The sequence below is a fragment of the Parasteatoda tepidariorum genome, chromosome 11 (genome assembly GCF_982258835.1).
Source record: "Parasteatoda tepidariorum strain Cologne lab strain chromosome 11, Ptep-v5.0, whole genome shotgun sequence".
NCBI classification, from domain to species: domain Eukaryota; kingdom Metazoa; phylum Arthropoda; class Arachnida; order Araneae; family Theridiidae; genus Parasteatoda; species Parasteatoda tepidariorum.
This window is the reverse complement of record NC_141765.1, coordinates 71,840,250-71,866,702: the sequence shown is the minus strand read 5'-3', so window position 1 is coordinate 71,866,702 and position 26,453 is coordinate 71,840,250. Positions and strand designations below refer to the sequence as shown.

Sequence of the window (26,453 nt, the reverse complement as noted above, 5' to 3'; positions counted from 1 at the left end):
CATGAAAGCTGCAGTAAAATTACGTATCGTTTTACAAATTCTTACTCATGTTACATTATTAATCATTAATAATTAAAATATAGGATTGAATTTTAGTTTATATAAATTAATGAGTTCTATTAAATTTAAAAGGATTATATTTTGTAATAGATTATACATTATTAGATTGATTATTATACATTATAGATTCGTACACATTCCAAAACTAAAGAATTATTCCAAAAAGTAATAACTTTATATATTATACTATTATATATAAAGCGGATGTACTGGATATATATATCTGGTATACTAGATACTCTCGTATACTAGATATACACCGAAGAGCCATTACATTATGACCACCCTGCTAATAACATGTAGGACCACCTTTAGCCCTCAAAACTGCTAGTACCTGCCGTGGCATTGATTCCACGAGGTGCTGATAGGTAGTCTGAGGTACCTGGTACCAAGCGCTCACCAACTGGTCCTGCAATTCCCTCACATTGCGAGGGGGTAGCGTGGCAGCACGAATTTGGTTTTCCAAGTAGGACCACAAATGCTCTATTGGATTAAGGTCAGGTGAATTTGGGGGCCAAGACATGACTTGAAAGTCACTGGAATGTTCCTCAACGATTCGACTCTTATGACATGGTGCATTATCCTATTGGTAAACACCATCCCCCGCAGGAAAAACTGTTGCCATGAATGGGTGAACCTAGTCTGCAACTATGTTCAAGTAGCTTACAGACGTCAGGGATTGTTCTATGAGGATTATGGGTCCTAATGTGCCCCATGAAAACATTTTTCCTGGGCGAGAAACCATGAAAACCTGGGCGAGCCCATTGTTATACATGGAGGGTGCTCATAATGTAATGGTTCTTCGGTGTATATACCAGATTGGTTATTTAGAGGCAGTACCTTTCCGCGTTTGACTTCTTAAAAATCGTAACGTAAAAATCGCGTACAAAAATTAATCAGCATTAATTTATGCAGAACTTTAGTTCGAATTCTCGAATTATTTAGACAACATTTTAATACGTAATAATCTTATTTACTATATCCTTTGATCAAAGCTCATGAAGGTTTTCAAATTTTTTTTTCTAATTTATGCACTGTAAAACGTAAATTAAAATTTGACATACTTTGCAGAAAATTTCGCTACATGGACTATCTTTACAGAGTTTAAAACATTGAGTATTTTTAATTAATTGAAAAAAAATCAAAAATTAAATTTTTGAAAATTTCATTTGCTCTAAAGAATCTTTCTTTTTTTCTAAGAAAATAACTTTTTGGAAAATGTTTTCAGCTGAAATCGATCTAGATAAAAAAAAAGTTAGCTAAGAAGTTGGTGCTATGCCAAAATTAAATGATGTCAGAAGTTATCTTTTCTATTAAAATTTGTTTTCTACATCGTTTATTAAAAAGTATTCAAACAATTTTGGCACTAAGTCAAGGCATTAACGGCTCTTAAATTTAGGATAGTGATCAGATGTGTTATAAATAATACAAAAGAAACTAATACTTATTCTTTCTTGTGTAACTGTAACTAGAGTTTAGAAGCGAAAGTGAAAATAATATATATTAAAAAAATAATGATTTTAAAGGTGTAATCTCGAACTTAAAAAATCTTATACAAATGATTACTTTTTAAGAAAGTTGCTTTTGTAGATTTTGTTATGCATTTAATTCCTATGTAAAGAAACTGAATTTTTTAATGCTTGCCAGATTTTTAGAAATGTTACAAGGGAAAAATTTAAATCTTATTAATTTCTTTTCGTTAAAAGGTTTTAATTATTTTAGGAAATGGACACATGTTTTAAAAGTATCCACTGTTAAAAACGGCCTAGGCCAGTGACTATATTTTTTTAAATTTTTCCCTACATTGCATGGTGCCAAGAAATAATTTGGACACAAGACAGTTTTATTTTAATGGTTATTCAAATATCACTGCAAAATTTTCAGCTAAGCTTGAAAATATTTATGCTTTTTAAGATTTATCTTGAGCATATTCTATGATTTCAAATTTAAAGCAACTAACTTTATACTATGCATATTTATTATGGCGTATCTGCTTGGGGAAGGGATTATTTAACTAACAAAAATAAACTACTTAGTGTTCGAGACAAATTTATTAAATTTTTACTAAGTAAAAAATGAACAAACTGCACCGAAGAGCCATTACATTATGACCACCCTCCATCTATAACAATGGACTCGCCCAGGTTTTCATGGTTTCTCGCCCAGGAACAATGTTTTCATGGGGCAAATTAGGACCCATAATCCTCATAGAACAATCCCTGACTTCTGTAAGCTACTTGAACATAGTTGCAGGCTAGGTTCACCCATTCATGGCAACATTTTCTCCTGCGGGGAATGGTGTTTACCTACAGGATAATGCACCATGTCATAAGGGTCGAGTCATCATGGATTGGTTAGAGGAACATTCCAGGTACTTTCAAGTCATGTCTTGGTCCCCAAATTCCCCTGACCTTAATCCAATAGAGCATTTGTGGTCCTGCTTGGAAAACCAAATTCGTGCTGCCACGCTACCCCCTCGCAACGTGAGGGAATTGCAGGACCAGCTGGTGAGCGCTTGGTACCAGATACCTCAGACTACCTATCAGCACCTTGTGGAATCAATGCCACTGCGGGTGCTAGCAGTTTTGAGGGCTAAAGGTGGTCCTACGGGTTGTTAGCAAGGTGGTCATAATGTAATTACTCTTCTGTGTATTATACTGCTGCATAGCTGTACTGTAATATTCCTCCGAATTATGTGTTGAACAACCAAAAATATCGCGTGAAGGAACACTTTATTTCTGGTTAACGGCAAACTTATGCACTTCAAGTAGTGTAGTTAAATTCAAACAACAATGAAAAGGATACCGATATTAAGTTCATTAACACCTTTCGTGGATTATTTTGATTTATTTTCACTTCCAAAAACTTCAATGTTGGCGAAAATTTGAAATCGTCAGTTTTCAAGTTTAAGTTGGTTTTTTAATCAAATACAAACAGGTTGGTCCCAAATATAAGTACAAGGTTGGCACAAGTAATCAAGTACAAAATAGTTGGTTACGAATTCAAGTACAAGGTTGGTACAAGTAATCAAGTACAAAAAGGTACAAGTTGAAAAAAGCATCGTTACTTAAGCAAATCTGTTATATTTTACGCAAGGTATTTATATTTTTAAATGTGTAATAAATATAATTTTTTCTGCATTTTATCTAAATTTGTATATATGTGTGAGTTGTTTTAAATAATTTTATAGTATTTCATTTCTTTCCGCTTGTATTCTGCCAATTAAGCATAATTCATATTTATGTTAATATTCTCTCGGTAATGGTAAAAACTAATTTTATTTAATGAATTTATGTATTAATGCATCTTAATTTAATTGTATCGTGAAAACGACTTCGATGTATTAGTTTTAACGTTGTTCCAAATTTCGTTTTCGTTATTTCCAAATTTCGTTTCAATTAACTATATATATTAATTAATGTATTGTTGAAACATCATTTCAATTATTTGAACCAATGTCTGAAAGTTTTATTATAATTGAATTTAATATTCATATTAATAACTAAGAAGAGAGCATAGGCTAATAAGCAATCATTGGTATTTTAAAAATGAAAAGGATTCATTCATAATTTTGGTTTGTATGCACCAAAAAATAATGCGATTTTTAAATAATATGCTTTGAAGCTATGTAAAAGCTTACTCTCAGGGATTTTCACAAAAAAAGTGTCGACTCCAAATATGATAATTAATTCATGATAACTATATATTAAGCTACAAAATCAGACAAAAAACGTTCTTTCTCTGAATAAATATTCATATTTTACTACAGATTTAATTTTTTCAATATCAAAACATTATTCGCGATCTAGAAAATTTGGTTCCAATAATTCAGTAAGGAAAGCGGTCGATAGTTTTCTTAATATCTATTTCATATTGAGATTCTTTGTTATAAATCGTAAAAACGCACCTAGTTATAAAATCGTTTATTCAAAGATAATTCTTAGTACAAATAACTTTTAATAGTTTTTTATTATACATATTTATTATTTTATATAATAATGATGAAAAAAAATATTGAACAAAAGGCATACAAATTTTTGCACCATTTTAAACGATATAAGTTTAAATGACAAAATAAAAATGTTAAACGAAATTGGCCAAGCAGTTTTTGAGAAATAGAATTATCAAATATTATCAAATTTCATAACTCAGCAACTATTCAACCCATTAGCTCAAACTTAATATTTAGCTGTTTAAAATGGTGTAAAATTTGTTTACAGTTGAATATTTTTTTCGATCATCATTAAGTAAAATATGTCGCAATTTCTCTGTGGTTGAGGCACAAAACTGTTGTTGTAAAGTAGTGGGGATCGATCCCCAGTGGTGGCATAAAGCCCACCAAGCTATATAGATCATTGGCTACTAGCTTGCCTGGGAAGTAAAGGCGGCCTATGCGTAATGCTGACTACATTGTCATATTAATGCGGTTGGTCACAAAATTGTGGGTGATAAGCAATTTTTTTTATTAAATAAAATAACTAAAAATTATTTTTAAAAAAAAATTGTTCAAGAAAAATTCTTTGTCTAAACAAATTTTATAATTGTGTGCGAAATTTTTCATCCACTAACCAAACTAACTAACCAAGAGACTGAGAACAGAAAGTTAAATTAACATTAAGGACTCCAAAATTTAGAGGTCCTGCCTTCAATATTAACATTTGGTACCATATTTTTCCAGATTGCAGCTATTCCCTATATTGCAGCTAAGGTCAATAATCTGAATCCATCGAAAAAAATATGTTATTTCAGAAAAAGAAGGTTCTTCTGTGTGATTTCGTAATTTAAAATCTACATTATTCGATTAGTATTAATAAAATTAGACCCTTGAAAAAGTTTCTTTTCTGACTCACTCTAAAGTGCATATATATATATATATATATATATATATATATATATATATATATATATATATATATATATATATATATATATATATATATATATATATATATATATATATATATATATATATATATATATATATATATATATTATATATATATATATATATATATATATATAAGTTCAAAATGGAGAATAAAAAATAGAAAAATTATAGATGTATGTGAAATGTATTATGAAGGTTGAAAATATCTGCTTTGTTGATTTATACGATAAAAAAAATGATTTTAATTTTAATATTAATAAACTAGTTATTTGGAATTCTAATGTTTCCAGGAGCATCTATTTAAATACCACTTTTAATGAAATGAACAGAATTAAAAGAATATGTAGTAATATTTATTTATCCAAAAACCTAATCGATAAACTCTTTCAAAATTTGATAAAAAGCAATGGATAACCAACTAAAGTAATAAAATTTTATATAAAATCATTGAATTAATCGTATATTTTTGTGGATATATTTACTAAACATTTTTTTTTTGTTAATTTTTATAATTTTCCCATGTGCAAATCCATTTCAGGTAAATCCATTGCCAAAATTATTTACTAAATAATTTTTTTGTTAACTTGTATAATTTTTCCATGCGCAAATCCATTTCGGGCATATCCGTGATTAGAATTATTTACTAAATATTTTTTTACTAAATAATTTCTTTTGTTAATCTATACAGTTTTTCCATGTGCAAATCCATTTCGGGCAAATCCGTGGCTAAAATTATCAACAAAAATTTTTTTTTTCTTTGTTAATTTTTCCATGTGCAAATCTATTTCGGGCAAATCCATGTTAAAATTATCTATTAAAATTTTTTTCTTTGATAATTTAAATAATTTTTCTATGTGCTATTCCATATCGTGCAAATCCGCGACTAAAATTATTTGCAAAACAGACATTTTATGTTTCTCTTTTCTATTTTATATGTTTTCTTAAATAAACATCTATCTTCTAAAACTATTTATGATCAATTTCTAAAATTATCCAGTATAATATTACCTTGCGCACATCCATTTCGGGCCCATCCTTGGTAACTAACAAATCAAAGCTCAGAATAACAAATCACTTCAGCAGTGCAGTAAGAACGACACTTTAAAACCCTCTTCTTACACTCAATTTGCGCTTTTGTTTTCATATTTTGTAATCTGGCAATCTTTCTGCGAGAACATTTTCAAATCATTCTTGAAAAATTTTCTGTCCATGTAAGTTGATCTGATTTTGCTACTCGCTTTATAGTCCCCTTTTTAATGTTTTTTCTTTTTATTTTATTTCATTTTCTGTTTTTACATGTTATTTTTACTTTTTGTGATCTATTTTATTTGTTGTTATTTCTATAAAAAATTTTTTTGAGTACTCCTCACACTATTGTATTAATATATTTTGCTTCGGCTTTATCGATACAATATCAGAAAGCACTCTGTTTTGCGGATATAATCGTGTGGGCTGAAGAAAAGATTATATTTTTTTTCCGGTTTTTGAGATAAAATTTCATCCCTTTTTTTTTTTAAACTGTTGTTTGTTATTTTTTTACTTATTATTCCCCCCCCCCCTCTTTTTTTTTCTTCATATGTCTATAATTTTTCTTTGTTTTTTTCTTCATTTTGAACTTATCTAATGAGTTCTGTTTAATTGCAAACTTAAGCGCAATAAATGAAACTTTATGTTTTTCTTAACTTTCTTCGTGTTTTCTTGTATTTATTTATATATATATCTATATAATTTTTAATTTCAGGGTATGTCTTAACACCAAAAGCAGTGAACACATTCTAGGCATTTCGCTACTCCAGAAATCATCTTGGTTCTTAGTGTAATAAAACACTCAGTGAAGCACTACTTTGGTGTCAAATTGTTGCCACCATTTTTAGTGTTCAGAAATACGAACATTCATTTCAGAAAACATATTTTCAGTCATTTTTTACAGTGTACCAGTTACTCAACATATTACCAATAGGTATTTTTTTTTACAAACTATGTCTACATTTTTTTGAAAAACCTAACGTTTATAATAAAAAGGAAATGACTAGTAGAAGAAATGACTAAAAGAAGTGATCTAAAGAGATTTATTTCGTACCAAATCCTAACGACATTTTTCGTAAAAGTTTTCTGTATTTATCACCAAAATGCCTTAATTTTCTCCTTGCCGAAATTCAAAACGCTAATAGTTTAAATAATTTTAAAAATTCCTGAAAAAACTAACTGTTTCTTTACTTATAGTTGAAGATATTTTATCATAGTAATACTTTACACTCTTTATCTTTTTGAAGTTTCACTTTTTCATAGTTTTAGCTCATTTTTCTCTTTATTTTTCTTTCATTATTTTACAAAATATATGAATTCATTTCTCTGAACACTTGACATGATCCTAGAGATTCAAAAGTGACTCGTTCAATTTATTACTTTAGTGTTTCCTTGCTTGTTGTTTTTATTTTGTATTTCATCGAATTAAAAGATATGTTTCTTACATTGAAATGTTACAACCTACAACATGTTTATAACTTTTCATTTTGCTCTTATGCAGTGCTGATGTAAACATTTCGCAAAATTTTCTGCTATGAGTCACAGCACATTTACTGATCTTATTCCTCTCAAATGAATTATTTTAGGGATTCTAAAATATGAGGTTCACCTCAAATTCTTGTCTCTGAGATAGTCTAATCAGAAAAATTCACCGGGTTCAAGTGTGATGAATAAAGTGGCTCTTCTTATGCAGTAAGAAAACCATAAATTCTTGAGTGCCTTTAATTATGATCGATTTTGAATTTTCATTGAACTTTTGTGAAGTATAACATCTTGCAAAATTAGTGTGAGATAAAAATATTTGGTCTTACTTTTTGTCCAAGTTCAATTCTAGTCATACTGTAATTATATTACTTAGTTTTTAATGCATCTAAAAAGGTCTTAAAAAAAATTTTAGTTTGTTACTTCTCTTCCGGATAATAATATATTCAAATGATAAAAATGTCATAAAATGCGTTTTCCGAAAAATGTATCAATTATGAAGGTATAAACTCAGTATTCAAAACTAAAATTCAATTACCAAAAGAATTATTTATTCAAAAGAATCCTAGTGTTAATTGAACTTTTATTCGTGCTGCAAATACTAAACGTTGTTTGAAGGTTACTTGCAAAATAACTCACCAGTTGTTTGTTTACAATCGAAAAATGCTCAGCGTTTATTGAATTTCAATGTTTTTACAAGAATTCAACAACAACAACAAAAGTTCGATACAAGATTTGACAGTTTAAAACTTCGATAACTTATTTTACAATGAGACTATTGATTTTTTGGAAAGTGACTACCAGTATTGTAAAAATAAAAAAAAATAGAAATCGATTTCCATATTTTCCTTGTTTTTCCACCGGTTTCCAAATCTTTTCCACCGCTTTGAAAATGTATTTTGAGAGAGTATTTCTGCTTCTTTTAGGCAGATAAAAGTAATTTTTAACTAGAATAAAAATCTACAATTTCATTGCTCACAGTTCATTATTTATTAAAAATATTTGCAAGCATTTACCAGTTTTGTTTGAAATGCATTATATTTGCATACAAAAACATAATAATACTTTTCACGCTTAATAAAGGCTCCTAGAAATAGTTTCAGCTTCAAAACTATAACTTAAATCTATAAATTATAGTTTGCAGGAAAAACTATTTGAACTTTATTACCTTAAAATATATTTTTTTATTCAAAATTTATATTTTTTAATAAACACTTTAGAGACTACGCTAAAATTTAGCATAAATTTAAAAAAGTGAACACAAATTATCAGCTGCATACAATAATTAAATTGGCATATTAAAAACAGTTCGTAGTATGTAAATTAACATTTGTAAACGTATATATATATATATATATATATATATATATTATTATATACTATTTTTTATATATTTATATAAACTATTGTTTGTTATTTTTTTACTTATTATTCACCCCCCTTTCTTTTTATATGTCTATAATTTTTCTTTGTTTTATTCTTCATTTTGAACTCATATATATATATATATTATGGTTAATTCAGTTTTTTTTTCTGGATTGGTAACCAGTTATTTCTTTTTGTGTAGCAATCTATACGATGAAATCATTGTCTAAAATGTTAGCGAATTTATTTAAAATTATCTTCACAGTATCAATAACGATTCAACGGTTTAAATAAGATATTTATTAATCATTCATCATTGGTTTGGGAGGGGAAAACAACGCAGTTAACATTATATTTTCTTCAAAATGAAGTTTTGGTTAAATTGAGTGCTATATATATATATATCTTGAAAAATTCAAATTAAGAGTAATAATGTGGCTATCATCAAACAATTTATTTCAACGTATATAAAATGGATATTTTCATTTTGTAAGTCTTATCAAATGGTTGTAGCTACTTAAAGCTTTTAAATTAATAACTCTCCCCAGGTTTTAAATTAAAGTGCAATTAGGTAAGAGCTTGGTGAGATTTTGATATTTATCAAAATATTCAGTGAATAAAATGTTTAGAAATCAAAGGCTTTTGAGGTATGAGGACATAAATAATCATTAGTTATGTTGTACGTTCTAACGGTATGTAGTTTACTTTACTTCGAGCTATTTTAATTTACATAATGGATTGTCTCCGATTTCCATTCGCTTATCGATGCATATAATCTAATTTTTAGCATATAATACTTTCTCAAATTTTTCCATTGAAGTTTAAGAAAATTTTGAATTTTTTTCAGATAAAAACAAAGATTTTTTCTCAGTTTCTGTTTGTGAACTAAGAAAGGAAAATCAAAATTTTTCTTAATATTAATGCTAGATTAGTCTTTACAAAAAAAAAAGGTCGGGTATTTAATTTGAACGGTCTATCTTTTCTGATTTACTATTCCATCCTTACTGTAAGAAAAGAAAATAAGAAATAAATTTATATTTCGGAAAATTTAAACTCCAATTTAACAGAAAATTTTTAATGAATGTCATTAGTTTTCTTTCATACAAAAATTCATAATCGCGGAATGATTAAGCACATATCAGTTCTTAATTTAATATTTAGTTAAAAAAAACCTATTTATCAAGCAATAGCCTGTTTATAGAGAATTTAAACTCACCAATCAGTATGCTGATCATCAATAACTAAAAGTGTTTTATGTTTATCTTTGGCTGATGGAGCTTTTACTAAGGAACCGGCTGTCACAGAATTAGCTCTCTGTTGGAAAGCTGGCACATTTTTGGAAGGTGACGTTGGAGCACTAATAGTAGTTCCTTGCCGGACATGAAGGGCAAGATCCGGTTCTTGAGATTGTTGAATTGGTACACCATCTTCAGTCTGCTCGATCCGTTCCTGATCATCCCCGAGCTCACCTGAAAGATCACATAAAATAGCCAGTTTAGACTTAGTTTGCTTTACGGATTTCGAAAATATTTTATACGTCACTTTCTAACAAGTCTGGAATAAATCGTGAAAAGTATTCACAACACAACACCAAAAAAATCAATATTAAAATCACAACACCAAAAATTACGGCAACTACTTTGCACCAAATTTCTTACTGAACAGTACTTTCGATTTTAATGAGTTATCACTATTTTTAGGGTTCAGTAACACTAAAATTTGTTGTAATGATGCGATATGATACACAAATTAATTCAATATACCTTTTTAATTATGAATCATTAAATTGGGATCCACTATGCACTATAGATGAGTGCTCCACACTATATTAAGATGAACTAAGCTAATTTTTAAAATAATACTAGATTGCAAATCAAACCTACTAAGAACACAGGGATAATATTAAGAAGATTTTGAATTAGGCGTAACAGAATAGAAGTGGGTTCAAATTATGTATAGTAAAATAATCTAATTACAGTTGACAAATAAATAAATATTAAAATATCATTATCCTTATTACGCAACTAAAAACATACATGCACTTCTTAACAGCAAACTTTTGTTACAGTAGATGTATAGCAGTGTCGAAGACAACAGTCTACTGACAATATCCGAAGCACGCCAAAATTGATGTTTAAAGTAGCGAAAATAATTCGCAAATGGTGTGAATGTGTATGATCTTTTCTATTATAAGTGTATAAGCTCAATTTAGTGTTAAAGTTTAACTTAGTGCCCAATTTAGCCCATTTAAAGCCCAATTTAGTGCTAAGTAAAAAAACTTAAGGAAAAAAAATTTTTTTCTTTTTTTTTTAAAGTTTTAGTTTCATAGCTGTGATCTAAAAAAATGCTGGTTAAAATTGTTATTTTGATGAGTTTTTAAATATTCAAATTTCGATATTTCAACCTTGTTTTGACTTGTGCTGTTGTGACTATTTTTATAGAACCAATAGTACAAATTGCTGCACATAATAATAAAAATCATTTTTCCGAAAATAGTTTGTGAAGAAAAAACATTAATTATTACATTTTTGTCGTCTTAAAATATTGAGATTTTTTCCTAATTTATTATTTGTAAGAAGACAAATAAAATATTCATTCATAGAATGCAACTAGGGGATTTTCATGCAATTATTCAATTATTCGTGTTTCTTCACTTTTATAATGAAAGATATGACTGAATGTGATATTTTTAAGCAAGAAAATACTTACACTCATTTCCATAAATTGAGTATAATACCAGCTCCGTCAAATAAAGTTTCAGATACAAAACAAACCTGACTTAATCATACAGTCTATTTATTAAACAAACGATACGTAGCAAAAAAAGATAGTGCATGTATGATACCATTCCTAAAAACTACGTTTTTTTCTCCCTGAAGCCAATTATCAAAAATATCTCTTTAATAAAAACTTAATATCACGTAGTTAGTTTGATGTTTAATACATTGTACGTCTCCCATGCAATGAAATACATTTCGTACAATGCTGAGTACCAAATTATCGAGTTGGTCTTAGGAAAGATTACTCCACTCAGCAAAGAACGCTCTCCAAAATTCCGGAACACATATAGGATATGGTTGACCGGATGCAACTCGTCGTCTAAGCATGTGTTATTGGATTCAAGTCAGGTGAGAACGCTGTCTATTCCAAACAGATTGAAAGGTATTCATTTGCGATGTTTCTTCGGTAAGGAAAGACGTTGTCATCCATAAACACAAACTCTGTGCCCATGGCAACCTTATATAAACTTATATATTGTTCCAGAATGATATCCTTATAAATTTGGCCTGTCATGATTCTAATTTCAGCATGCAGATTTTTTTATGGAGCCCAGTATAATTCTACCACAAGCGAGAAATCATGCACCACCATAACAGTGTTGTTCATTGACGTTGTCTTGGTGGTAACGTATACCTGGCGTTCTCTATATGAAAGTTCGAAGTTAATCGGTCTGCAAGCTAAACATGGGCTCGTCGGAAAACATCACGCAAGCTTACTGTAACGATGTTCCGCATTGTATGTTCTATACTCCAGGCAAATCGCTAGCGACAGTGAGTTGCCATGAGCTGAGCACATTTGACAGTCTTGCGAAAATATAGAGCAATATTTCCCAAACATCTGTTAAAAGTTTGCCTTGAAACTGTGGTACCCTTGGCTGCAGATACCTGGCGAGATGGGTCACATACTGTGCTCCGTCTGCTTCCTTTTTAACAGTCACTGCCAAATACCACTCTTCATTTGGCGTTGTAACTTAGGGGTGACCTGTACTGTTATGTCTACCAAAATTTCCATTGACTTGGAACCGGTACCAAAGCCTACTGTTTACACTGTGGCAATTCAAAGTTCTTCGAATACTTCAGCTCTCATATTACAGGTGGCTTATCTAGCACGTTAAAAATCATCCGCACGCGTCCTCTGAGCGGCTTACAGAAATTTCACTTCTTAGCAACCTTTCCTTATATGCTCCTCTTTTATACTCTCGTCATTGAGTACTATCTGTGTAACCTGATAATTTTCTGTATACAAATACCTGTAAGCTGTATATTTTTCTTCAAAATGTGTGTGATAATTCTACAGGGGAAATTTTTACTTTAGAGTTCAATTTCCAAGTAATTCTGAATTATCCTTAATTTGTGGACATAAGCGTATTTTAAAAATATGAAATTACACCTCTATTCTAATGAACGAGAAATACATTGCTATAACTTTTAAGTAAGCTTCGCACAATTTATTTCATTATGAAAATAAATTTAAAAAATCAGCATTTTTTAAGCCCCCAGTACATTAAAAACAAAGGAAATTTTTCCGTACCTGAAAGATCGCCAGAAGAGAATCGCCTCCTTAAGTAACTTGTAGTGGAGGCGAAACTCTGTTTAAAGCTTGAGAACGAAATTTTGGCGCCGGGTGGGAGTTTCGGATCCGTCTTGGAAGTTGATAAAGAGGAATTGTGCGTTAAATTAGTTTCTCCGAAGAGAAGACTTCTCTACTATATTTTTGAGTACCTGAAAGAAAAAAAAATTATAAGCAAAATTAATTACATATTTTTAGAGCAGTTATATACTTCTTAAACAATATAAATTCTACCAATGATTAACCGGTAAGTTGAAAACCTGTATAAATAGATATGTAAAAATATTTAGCCAGTAACTGGTAAGAGAAAATAGGGCAAAATATCAAGTATGTCACAAAATTTAATGAAAGTCAAAAGTTTTTCGCATTTGTTTAGATATTTGTTCGCACGATGCCATGCTCAAAAAGAAAAAAAATGGCTGCTGTTTGGATTAGCTGCGTACGCACAAAATTGATTTCGTCGTCTGTTTGAGCCTGCTGTTCCCGGTTTGTTTTTTAAAGCTTATTGTAGATGTGGAAGTTAACTAGATGAACGATTTAGAATATTGCCTCGGCTGTGGGTGGTCGAGTGTTGTCGGTTAGCAGAATGTATCTATTTAAAAGTTTATCGGATTTTTCGATTTGATTGCATTTCTTAACTTTGTCAACAATTCGAAATACCGTTGATCTTTGATTCTAGCTCCAAAGATCCAAGAAATCGACGATGAACAATCCATAGCCATCGTTCTCATTATTTCTCCCGAAGAAATGGAATTAATTGATATACAGCTGCTCAGTTAATATTCTTTTATTTCTTCTTGCATGACCAATACTGCTGTCGAGCTAGTGAAAAGCGCATCAATCCTTTTCATCCCAACCTCAACTGGCATGGCGTCAAATCGTCATCCGCAACTCGTTGTGGGACAATTCATCGCGCACAATTCGTCTTGATGACAGCTAGTCGTGAGCACGATTCGATGCTGGCATCCAAGTCATCGTCAAAATTATAATATTAAATATGCAAAAATTGTATGTTTATAATGAGTTAAAAGTTACTAGCTTTCTAATGTTACGAAAAAAAAATGTTTTCATAGAAATACATTTTTCTGCTGTTTAAGTGAGCAATATTCTGCAAAAAAGATTTAATTGAGAGATATTTTTGTTTATTACTGGAATCAACACAGTAAAGAAATGAACGGCATTGCTTCCTTCTTACAGCTTTAACCTTTTATTTTTATAAAGCAGTATATGTACGACCACCGGCTAAGTTACCTTCTTCCTAGCAAATGAAAATCTCTACAGCTGTTTTTAAAATTTCTTATGCGCACTTCAAAGCAATACACCTTTTACTGCCCTCATTCCTCTCTAGTGTCCTTCGTGATAACTTAATATTAACATTCACTGCTATCAATGGTGTCGAAAGGTTATTACAATTTATTTTATTTTATTCTTTGAAAAAAATTGTTACTATTTGAGAATTTGTTGTTCAAACATTTGCGCTGTAGAAATGTTATAAAGAACAGAGCTACGTAATTCACTCAACAATCTTTAGAGAAAAGCACTTAAATCTATGGCCCAATTAGTTTAACAAAGAAAGCACTCGAGTCTCTTATCGTGAATTTTACTTTTTACATACATCACCATGTATATAGAATTAATTTCATAATAATTTAAGCATTTTAGAGCAAATTAAAAAAAAAATCTATTTCTGAAACTTAAAACGGCTTTATTTTTAAACTAAAGCAAAATCTAAAAACGAGCCGTTCAAATATTTCGTAGACATGTTTTCGGCAATTTTGAATCCCCTTCAAAACAAATTTTAAAAAATTACAGACCTCTCTCCCATTACTTAGGTTAGAAATTCCCAGCATACTCTCTTTGTTTTTTGCACTTACTTTGCCTTTTATTGTAGCAATCTATTTTAGGAAATAAATTTAAATAAAGTATGTAACTTCACGCAAAACAAAAATTACGTTTTAATTTATTTTATAAAACTTTTAGTAGAATATTCTTTAATCTTTTTTTTGTGTTTTCCTTCTGTTATCAAAAGTTTTAACTTCTAAGACTCCTCAAAGAAATTTTTCCCAATCTTTCCTTTCCCGAAATTCGACTTTAATTATAATTTGAAACTTTCCAAGTTTAATATATTTCCATATTTTTCGTTGCTATGTTCAAAAAAATAAAAAGAAGCGGATTTTAGTGTCTTGTAATAATTGTTCATACCTTTAAGTATGACATTGCCTTCTTGTGAGTAACAAGAAATAAATCACACATTTATTCAAGAAATAGAAGAAATATCGCGGTATCAACCCTGGGATTCGATCCGCTGTTCAGCCTGCCATATGATTGACCAATTACCCCTTTTGGTTATAATATGTACCCATCTGCAAGAAACTAAGTGGCTACATTAGGTGGGCCTAATTGGTGTGATAAAATTTTTATACAGTATTAGGGGGGAACAGTCAATAAACTTTTTTTCTCACACTTAACAGTTTGAATGCTATCTTTTTTATCGTTATTTGACTGTTTCGGTCGAACATGGTAAGGCAATAATTGAATAAATTGCTATTTAATCATTTTTACTGAAATGTTGTGTAATTTATTTAATTCTTCTTTCATATACACTTCTGAATATTGAACGCCGGAATAAGTTGCTTTTATTAACTGAGAACAACATGTGGAAGTGGTCGCATTGTATTTAACGAAAAAAAAAAACTTCCTGAGCGTTGGACTATGTATAACGCATGGCAATAAATACTGTATAAGTTCCTTCATTGTATTCAATTAACATATTTAAAATAAAAATTACCGGATTTGCTTAATAGGCCTTCCTTGAAACCGAGAAGGGACTCCAATTATTTAAGTGAAACTTTTAAAATGATATAGCATTTATATTATCCTTTAGTTACATATTATAATATATATATATATATATATATATATATATATATATATATATATATATATATATATATATATATATATATATATATATATATATATATATATATATATATATGTAATAACAGGGCTCCAACCCTGTTATTAGTGTTGTATTTAGCTTGAAATAATTGCAGTCATAAGCCATCAGACGTTCTAAACAGGTTTATTAAATGTAGGCTGGCGTTGCTAACAGTGGACGTCCAAGTTCCCTACGGGAGGGGAATGGACAAGACTCCGGACAATTCCGGCACAGCTTATCAGGATCACATTATGATGAAAAGGACACGCAAAACAATGCGTTCTTAGGTTTTATACCAACCTAGATTTGAAGTAAAAAGGCACATTCGTATATTCCTTGTATCCTTACGCATTAAGGAAAATCATTTCTGCTTCCTTATATGGTAGTGAAAAAGGGCACGATTCTATAAATAACTCTTCCTTTGAAATATAAATCTATTTATATTTCAATGGTATGTTTTCAGCCTTGATTTCCCAAAATAGAATCTCTCGACGTTTATTCTTTAACAAAGACATTTTATGAAAACGAAAGAGTTTTAATTCTTTTATTAATACAAAAGTATTTAATTTTTGTATTACATCCCCCACAAAAAAAATTTTTGGTGAGCCAAAATAAAAAAATTTAGAATACATTAAATTTAAAATTTTTAGGGTGGTACGATTGTTCCTTTTTCCCTACTACAAACAACATCTTTTCAATTATGAGAAGAAAAAATATTATTTACAATGACAAAAATATGAAAAACATGATAATGCAATTTATCTGTTTAGTCAATTAAACAGAAAGAAAAAAGAAATATTTACATAACTAATCTACTAAAATTTTCAAAAAATTTTTTCACACAAAAATATACAAAATTTTTATGCAAAACGAACTGGACAACAAGTGTCATTTATTCATGATTTAATTTCAACATTTGTGGGTTGTGATATTTCCTAAGCTTTGAAATATGTACTATTTCAAAATTTAGTTTACTCAACATATTCTTTTTATTTATTTTGTAATTAGTTTCTGAAATTTTTTGAAGAATTTTATACGGTCCACTAAAAGGAGGTGACAACTTCCTCGTATTAGGATAAGTAAATTCTTCAAACATAACTAATTCATCAGTTTTAAAATCTATATCTAAAAATCTAGGATCATAATAGATTTTATTTCTTTCATGATATTCTTTAGTTCTTCGAATTGCTATTTTTTTAGCTTCCTCAACAGGTGGATAGATTTCTTCCTTTAAGGGATTTTCATAGGGGAGTCTACCATGCATGAGATATGCAGGTGGAAATTTTGTAACAGAATGGGAAGTTATGTTATAAGTATTAACTATATCTTTTAACAAAGTAGGCCATGGAGTTTTAGTAGGTTTTTCATTGATTTTACATTTTAAACTCGTAATTATTGTTTGACCAAGGCGTTCTACCTTGCCATTAGACTGCGGATGATGTGCAGTTGTCAATAATTGTTGAATTTTATTATGCTTCAAAAATTTTTTAAAATGAGAAGAAGTAAAGGCAGCGTTTCTATCACTCAACAAGGATTTAGGAATTTGATTTTGAAAAATTTGATGTAAAAAATTTGTATAGGTTTCTGAGCTAATGGATTTTGATGCAAAAGCCCAAATGTATCTTGTGAGGTGGTCAATAATTAAAGTTAAATATTTTTTTTGTTGAATTATAGTAATTCAATCCACCAACACTATCTATTGCTAGCAAGTCAAATGACTGATTAACAGGGGGTAAGGATTGTAATAATCCAAATCTTTTTTGTCGCGGTTTTTTATTTAATTGGCACGTATGACAATGTCTACAAAATTTTGTTATATCTGAAGTTATGTTATTCCAATAATAAACAGGGGTTATCAAGTTTATCATTTTTTGCACTCCTGGATGATTAAATTTATCATGAGCAATTTACAGAATTTTTAATCTCAACGAAAATGGAACAACTATTTTAGTAAAATTTTTCTTACGTACACATAAAACATTATTGATATCAACAAAATTACCTTGTAAGTTATCTTTCCTTTGAGCTTCAACAATTTCATCCAATTTTAACAAATGTGAAACATGAACATTATTATTGTTACAATTAATTTTGACAAGTGAATGTGTTGCATCTCTCGAAAGCCAATCTGCTTCAAAATTAGTAGAACCTTTTGTGTATTTAATATCATATTCATACATACTTAACAATAATGACCATCTAAATAATCTACCTTTTAAATTTTTAACATTTTTTAGCCAAACTAAAGCAGCATGGTCAGTATGTATGGTGAATTTTTGGCCAAAAAGATAATGGTGCAATTTATTTAAAGAATCTACAATAGCAAGACATTCAAGTTCTGTAATTGCATAGTTTTTTTCATAGTCCCTTAAGGAACGAGAATGAAAAGCTACAGGATGCAATACACCACATTCATCTGTCTGTTTTAACACAGCACCAATTCCAACTAACGATGCATCAACAAAAAGATGACATTCATGATTAGGATTAAAAATTTTCAAAATTGGTTTAAAAATAATAGCATTTTTTAAAAGCTCAAAAGATTGTTGACATTTTTCTGACCACACCCATTTTACATCTTTCTTTAACAAGTTATTTAAAGGATGTCGAATATTTGCATAACTATCAATAAATTTATTGTAAACATTTATTGATCCAAGAAATCTTTGCAATGATTTTACATTTTTAGGGGGTAATAATTTTTTAATAACCTCAATATTATGGTTATCGGGTGACACAATTCCATTGCTTATTTCATATCCTAAAAATTCTATTTGTTTTTGCAAAAATGAACATTTTGAAAGTTTTAATTTTAAGTTTTCTTGTTTACAAATATCAAAAATCTTTTTAAGATGGGTTAAATGTTCATCATAAGAATTAGAAAATATAATGATATCATCAAAGTAGTTTGTAGCAAATTTAATTTTATGTTTATTGAAAATTCTACGAATTGTACGTTGAAAGATGCTTGGCGCATTCTTCCAGCCAAAAGGTAATCTTAAGTATTCAAATAGACCATTGTGAGTAGCGAATGCTAATTTCTCAGTGTCATCAGGATGAATACGAACATGATGATATCCCTGTGATAAATCTATTTTAGAATAATAACAACTATTAGATAATTTTTCAATTAAAGACTGTATTAAAGGTAGAGGTTCAGAATCTGTTTTTGTAATTTGATTTAATTTTCTAAAGTCAACACATAAACGACTCTTTTTATTTTCATCTTTTTTAAAGACTAAAGTTACAGGGGCAGCATAAGGGGATGAACTTTCTTTTATAATGTTATTTTTTAACAATTCTTCTGTTTGTAAATCAATTTCCTGTTGTTGTTTTGGGGATGTTTTGTAAGGCCTTAGAGATATAGGTAAATCTGATGTTAACCTGACTCTTTGCGGTTCGATTCTAATTTCTCCTACGTCATGTTTATGTTTTGCAAAAATATCATCATAACTTTTTAAAATTTCTTTTAAGTCCACATTTTCTATCTCGCTTTCATTTTTTATTTTTTCGTCGATATTAACCTGATAATGTATGCATCCATTACCTAGATCTATCTCCGAATCATTTGAAATTTTTGGACATTTTTTCTTTTTCTTATTTGTCCTTTTCCTTTTATTTTTGTTACCCTTTACATTATTTTTTTCAATGTTTACTTTAACTGAAACATCTTCAACTTTTATTTTTTCAACATTTTTAACTTTAACATTTTGAGAATTTTGTTGTCTAATGTGCAAAGATAAGTTGTCACTGTTAGAATTAGCAGAGGTGATCAATCTCTTACCAAATTGAGTAACAACTGGCCCGACACAATCAATAAACAAACAAAACTCTTTGCAAGTCTGCAACCCAAGTAAAGCATATGGTAAATCAGTATCAATTACAAAAAACTTAACTGACTTAACAATTTTGCCTAATTTAAGGGGAAACTCACAAATTTTGTTAAGTGTTAGTTGACCTTTCGTTTGGGTAACATTTAATTCCTCACATTTTTTAATAGGAATATTCAATTTTAACACCAAATCTTTTGGTATTACATTCAATGTTGACCCGGTATCAACATTCAACAATATCTCTTTGTTAACTTTTTCATTTTTATTTTGTTTTGGACGTCGCTTTAGGTATTTATTTTCCACTTTACCTCCATTTAGGTATTCATTTTTAACTATATATCCATTTTCAACTTTATATCCGGATATTATTAATTGCTATTGATTATTTGTCATATTTTGAACGTTCATTTCAACAACATTGCTAGGATTGTTTACACACGAGGAGCCCATGTGAAATTGATCGTCCTTTCTTGTGAATTGAACGTCCTTTCTTTGAGCAATATTTACATTGATTCAATGGGTTCTCCTGTGTAGTATGATGTATTTTGGGTTTTGTCACATTCGGGGTTACACTTTTATTTTTAGGACAAGCCGGGGCTTTATGTCCTGGTGCATTACATTTATAGCACTTTATGTCATATTTTGGGTTTTCCATTTTTTTCATAAATGGTCCCTTATTATTTTGAAATTTATTTTTGTCAAAGTCACTTTTAATTTTTTCATAAATTCTAAGTTTTTGTTTAAATTCAAAAAGATTATTGGCTCCATAAAGAATTGATTTATTATTTGTTTGGTCTGGTATTCCCTGAATTATCTAAGTGATTAGAGCTAAGTCATCAATATCACTTTGAGTTCAAATTTCTTTCATTTTTAGGAAATATTCTTGAAGTGTTTCATTATACCTTTGCTTTCTTTTTTGCAACATTGCACGTACTTCTTCACTATTACAACTAAGTCCGAATTCTTCAAACAAAAGATTTTTTAATTTTTCATAAGAATTTAAATGAGTTTCACTTCTAATTAAAGTTAATGCATTTCCCTTCAAACATCTTTTAGCAAATAAAAATTTTTGCATATCAGACAATTTAAATAAGGTAGCATGAGTTTCAAAATTTTCAAACCAAGAATTTATATTTTCGTGTTTTTCTCCTTTAAAAATAGGAGTAACTGCTTCAACATCAGCGAAATTAACTATTAATTTAGTTTCAGGTTCTCTATTATTTAAATCATTACTAGAATTTTGACTATAGGATGCCATATCTTTATCAGTATAAACATGAGTTTGTATTCCTTTATCAACATACATTTTAGTATTTAAACTAGCTTGTGTAAATTGACTTACACAATTTTTAATTAGTAAATGTGATTCAAAATCAGTTTGAGTTTCTTTACATTGAAGCTGATTAGTTTCCTCCTCATCTTCAGAGGGATTTTCAATTACTAAAGAATTTTTTAAAAAATTGAAATCGCATAAACAAGTTAAGATGTGTTTGGCAATTTCATCTTTATTTCCTTCACTGGAAATATTTAAAATGTCTGAAATTTTGACTAAGTCCGAAAAATTGAAAGTATTACAAATTTCTTGTAGTTTGTTTGAAAATTCTTCATCGTTTGGTTCAAAAGAAAATTCAGAAAAATTTAAAATTTTGTTACGGTTTAATCTAGAAAAATCATTTGGAAACAAAAGTTTAAATAATAACTTAATTTTGTTTGCCGTCACTAATTTAATTGACGTTTGAATCACATTTATTTCCTTTAAAAACATTTTAGATGCACGATAAATACAATACTATATCATAATATTATATATAAAAAAAATATATAAACACAAGAAATACAATCTAACTCTATTCCATTATTCAAAATAAAATATTTAGATTACTACTGATATCTAATATTACTAAAATATTTAAGCATAACATTGAGACAGATAAAAAAATGAGAGAAAAAAAAAATATATCTACAGTAAATCCTTTCCATTCACACTTTCTTTTGACCTTCATCTATTTTTCTTTGATGAGAGACACAAAATATATCACTTTTTAATTCACAACTTGAGTAGTAAGAATTGTAGGATCACTCGGTGTCGAATCACTACCATGTTTGATGTTTCTTCCAACTTTGTGGCACTATGGAATTGTAGGGTAATCGGATGGGATACTTTCACTGGTTTCAGGGGGACACTCTCCAGCATTCCAGGCGCGACGAGGTACCAGTAGTACGGGTGGAAAATCGCCATCCTTCCTTCCTTCAACGTTTTTTTCACTGCCGATTTTTTTCTCCTCCGGGGTTGATGGAAAATTTCAACGTAGCAGTCACAGCCGGTCAAAGATTTCCTCAGCAAGCAACTATGCTGCCGACTTGTAATAACAGGGCTCCAACCCTGTTATTAGTGTTGTATTTAGCTTGAAATAATTGCAGTCATAAGCCATCAGACGTTCTAAACAGGTTTATTAAATGTAGGCTGGCGTTGCTAACAGTGGACGTCCAAGTTCCCTACGGGAGGGGAATGGACAAGACTCCGGACAATTCCGGCACAGCTTATCAGGATCACATTATGATGAAAAGGACACGCAAAACAATGCGTTCTTAGGTTTTATACCAACCTAGATTTGAAGTAAAAAGGCACATTCGTACATTCCTTGTATCCTTACGCATTAAGGAAAATCATTTCTGCTTCCTTATATGGTAGTGAAAAAGGGCACGATTCTATAAATAACTCTTCCTTTGAAATATAAATGTATTTATATTTCAATGGTATGTTTTCAGCCTTGATTTCCCAAAATAGAATCTCTCGACGTTTATTCTTTAACAAAGACATTTTATGAAAACGAAAGAGTTTTAATTCTTTTATTAATACAAAAGTATTTAATTTTTGTATTACATATATATATATATATATATATATATATATATATATATATATATATATATATATATATATATATATATATATATATATATATATATATATATATATATATATATATATATATATATATATATATATATAGATAGATAGATAGATAGATAGATAGATAGATAGATAGATAGATAGATAAAGTAAATTTTCGATTATAATAAATGAATTAAATATCAAGAGACAAAAAAAGTTACAAATAAAAACTAAATACAGAAATATTGAAACGTATTGTATGAAAAGATTGATACAATCTCGACAAAAGGCGGTTAAGACAAAACATAATAAAACAATGCTTAGCGTGAATTCAGACGGAAGATGGATTAGCTGTCAGATCCCATGTAAATGAGTTAACTGCAACTGTAGTGCGGTTGTAGATATCGTAAACAAAGACACGCATGTTTGCTTATTTGTCTTCCCAAGTCTGGTAACGAACGCAAATGCAGGCAATACCACTTTTCCGTTATCGAGACATTTTTACCAGACAATTGTGTTTACTAAGCTCTTAAGTAAATAAAGTCCGCTAATGTTTGGTTAAGGTTTCCATAATACATCTTTTAATATTTTATTTCTTTATTCTCTTGTTTCAAATATTTTCTTTTGATTATTTTGTGATAGCAGTTTTGTTATTGTTTATTCTTATACTAGTTACAAGCTGGTTATGATTTTAAAACATAATATAATGATGTTAAGTGCGCATGCTCAGTTTTTGTTTTCATGAAACTATCAACTATGAAAAATCTGAAAATCATTATGCCGAAAGATTGAAATTAACACTTTAGCCCTGTAGAAATACAGCAAAGTTAATAAAAATTCTAAGATCATGTGTATGAAACATGAATGTTTTTATTTCTCTCATATGTTGTGAAAATTTTTACAACAAAAATATTCCCATAGGTTAATTTAATAAAAATTATGTTCTGGTGCTAATTAAAATTTTTTAAAGTTAAATTACTTAAATTAACTATAAATTGCATAAATGTTTCTTAAAACTTTTCAAGTCATCATACGCAAAAAAAAGGAGAAAAAAAACTATATGTTCCCGACAAGAACGAGCTGCATCAAGTAGTCAATCAGGTGTACTTAATTTGCAATTCCTGAAAAAGGGAAGCTCGCTCTTCCCGAAAATCTTGCTTTTATTTCCCTGTATATCGTTTATTAAAAAGTTTCTATTTTCATTCATGTTTTACCAGTTTTAATATTTTAATACAATGTGTATTGAGTGTAAAAATAAGTGAAATTAAGATATTACGAAATGATATGAGAAAGTTGTTTCCTTCATATATTAAATAGACATGCATTTTCAACTTTCCTGAATACCGTGTTTGTTAATCAGTAAATTTTGATGAATTAAAAAAAATGAATTTTTTCCCCCAGTTGTTGCATAGGTAATAAAAAAATAGTGAGAATGATCATGCAAAGCGGGAATCCCACTACAAAAACGAAAATAATTTGTAAAGTTTTAATCTCCTCAAATGTGTATTATAATGAGCCAATAATCTATTGCTGCTGTTGAGGAAATGATTAGTGGTAATAGAGGCGCTAGGACACGCGTTATATTTCCAGCATATCGAGGAATTGTGTGATCACCATCTGCAGCTACAAATTGTATCACTTTGCATTGTATGAAAGCATCATTTTAAACCGACGTTACATTCACTTAAAATGTCCTCATATGTGAACTAACTTATGAGGTATACGCAGACTGCAAGGCACTTCTCTTCATTTTCTCTTATAACTCTGAATTATGTCACTGTGTTCGCTAGTGTATTCTGAAGATATCACACATGTGCAGTGAGAGAAAAAAACGGACCATCCTGAATAACTTTTGACCTAATGATCAAATTTTTAGGTTCTATGACTCAATCTTAATGGTTCGAGGGGGTTTCCTCAAATATGTTAATTAATTAGTGAAGACGATATTTTAAGTAACGAAATCAGGCACAAAAACGTACTTTCGCTGAATAAACATACATTTGTTTTCCACGAATTCGGATTACTGACCTCCAAAATAAAAGGGGTAGCCGCAATTTGGTCAGGAGAGCAATCAAAAATTTGAACCTCTTAATGCTAATTTTACTTTTTACGAATTCGCAAATATCTCGAGAACTTTTAAAGCGAAATGAAAATTTTTGCACACAATTAAGAAATTAGTTTGACCAAAGATAATTCCGTGCAAAAATAAAATTTTTGTAAATATTTATTATTTTTTATCATTTTATTTATTAATAGTCGAAACAATTTTGAGTTATAAGATTTAAAGTTTCTTACATCATTTTGAAGTATGAAATTTTGCATAGAAAAACATATTATTTGTGAGAAATCGGCTGAATTGTTCCGGAAAATCGAATTTTAAAAAATTCGTATACTTAAAACACGATTTCTCAGGAATTGTTCTACCGAATTTGCTGAAATTTTGTATTTTGACTTGTAAAATTAAAACGATGAAAAAAATTTATATCTTAGAGTTCAAAATTTTCCGACTGTTATTATATGAAATAATGAAAAGTAATAAATGCTTACAAAATTTTATTTCTTTGCCTGGAATTATCTTCGGACAGACGAATTTTATAAATGCGCAAAATTTTTCAATTCACTTAAAAAGTTTTCGACATATCGCGCCATACGAAAAAAGTAAAATTCACATGAAAGGATCCAAACTTTGGATCGCTTTCCTGATCGAATTATGGAGACCATATGTCCCAGATTGCCGCTACCCCCTAGCTGTTAGGGGTTAGAAATCCGAACCCGTTGAAAAAAAGGTATGTTTATTCAGAGAATTCAATATATTTATTCGCTTTTGTGTCTGATTTCAAAATTAAAAATATCATCTGCACTAATTAACTAGTATATTTGAGGTTAACCTCCCCCCAAAAAAACCTATTAAAATTGAGTCCTAGAACGTAAAGATGCGATCAAAAGTTATTCAGGGTGGTCTGTTTCTTTTAGCGCACAGTGCTCTTTTGTACAAACCTAATTTTATAACGATTATGTAGAAAAATTAATTTTCAAGCAAATCCGTAAAATCATTGTGGTTACTAAGTTAAGTGACAGACAAAATGATCCAATCGTTGCTGAAACGATCTCTAATAGTATGAACGACATTCATAATAGTTCCCGAAGTTAGTCTTTCTATAAAGTAATACTGCTATTTTTTCTACAAAAGAAAAAGTTGTTGCATTCAAAAGCTGCTTTGGTCAAGAGTCTGAAAGCTTTTTTAGAAAAATATATGTAGTTTTCCACAATGGATTTAGACAAAGCCCGTATGGACTATTTGTTAACAGCTTTCAAATAAAGTATAACTACAAAAAAGGGAAATACCAATGACCCTGAAAACAATAAAAATCTACACAATGCATTAAAAGATAATAAAAACTTTCAGTAAAGTACTTTGTTTCTAACTTTTTATTTACAGATACTACCACTTATCAAAAAACTGTTCCATGTTCCAATTTTTTTTCATTTCAGTCTTCAGCAAAAATGGATTTAAAAGATAAGAATATTACTGATAATGCGAAAAGAAAGAAAAATTTGATTCATGTTTTCAACGAAAAGATAAAAAAATAAATTTGATGTTCTTTTGAATTA

The 26,453-nt window shown here is 29.4% G+C and overlaps 1 protein-coding gene across 1 annotated transcript in view; it reads right to left on the bottom strand.

Moving 5' to 3' along the window:
• Syn (synapsin) overlaps positions 1–26,453 on the bottom strand; it is a 305,997-nt gene that overhangs the window by 184,810 nt on the left and 94,734 nt on the right. The window contains exons 3-4 of the mRNA XM_071187941.2: positions 13,133–13,323; positions 10,038–10,290 (exon numbers count right to left, since the gene is read on the bottom strand). The gene's annotated coding sequence lies outside the window, so the exon portion shown is untranslated. The remainder of the gene's footprint in view (positions 1–10,037; positions 10,291–13,132; positions 13,324–26,453) is intronic.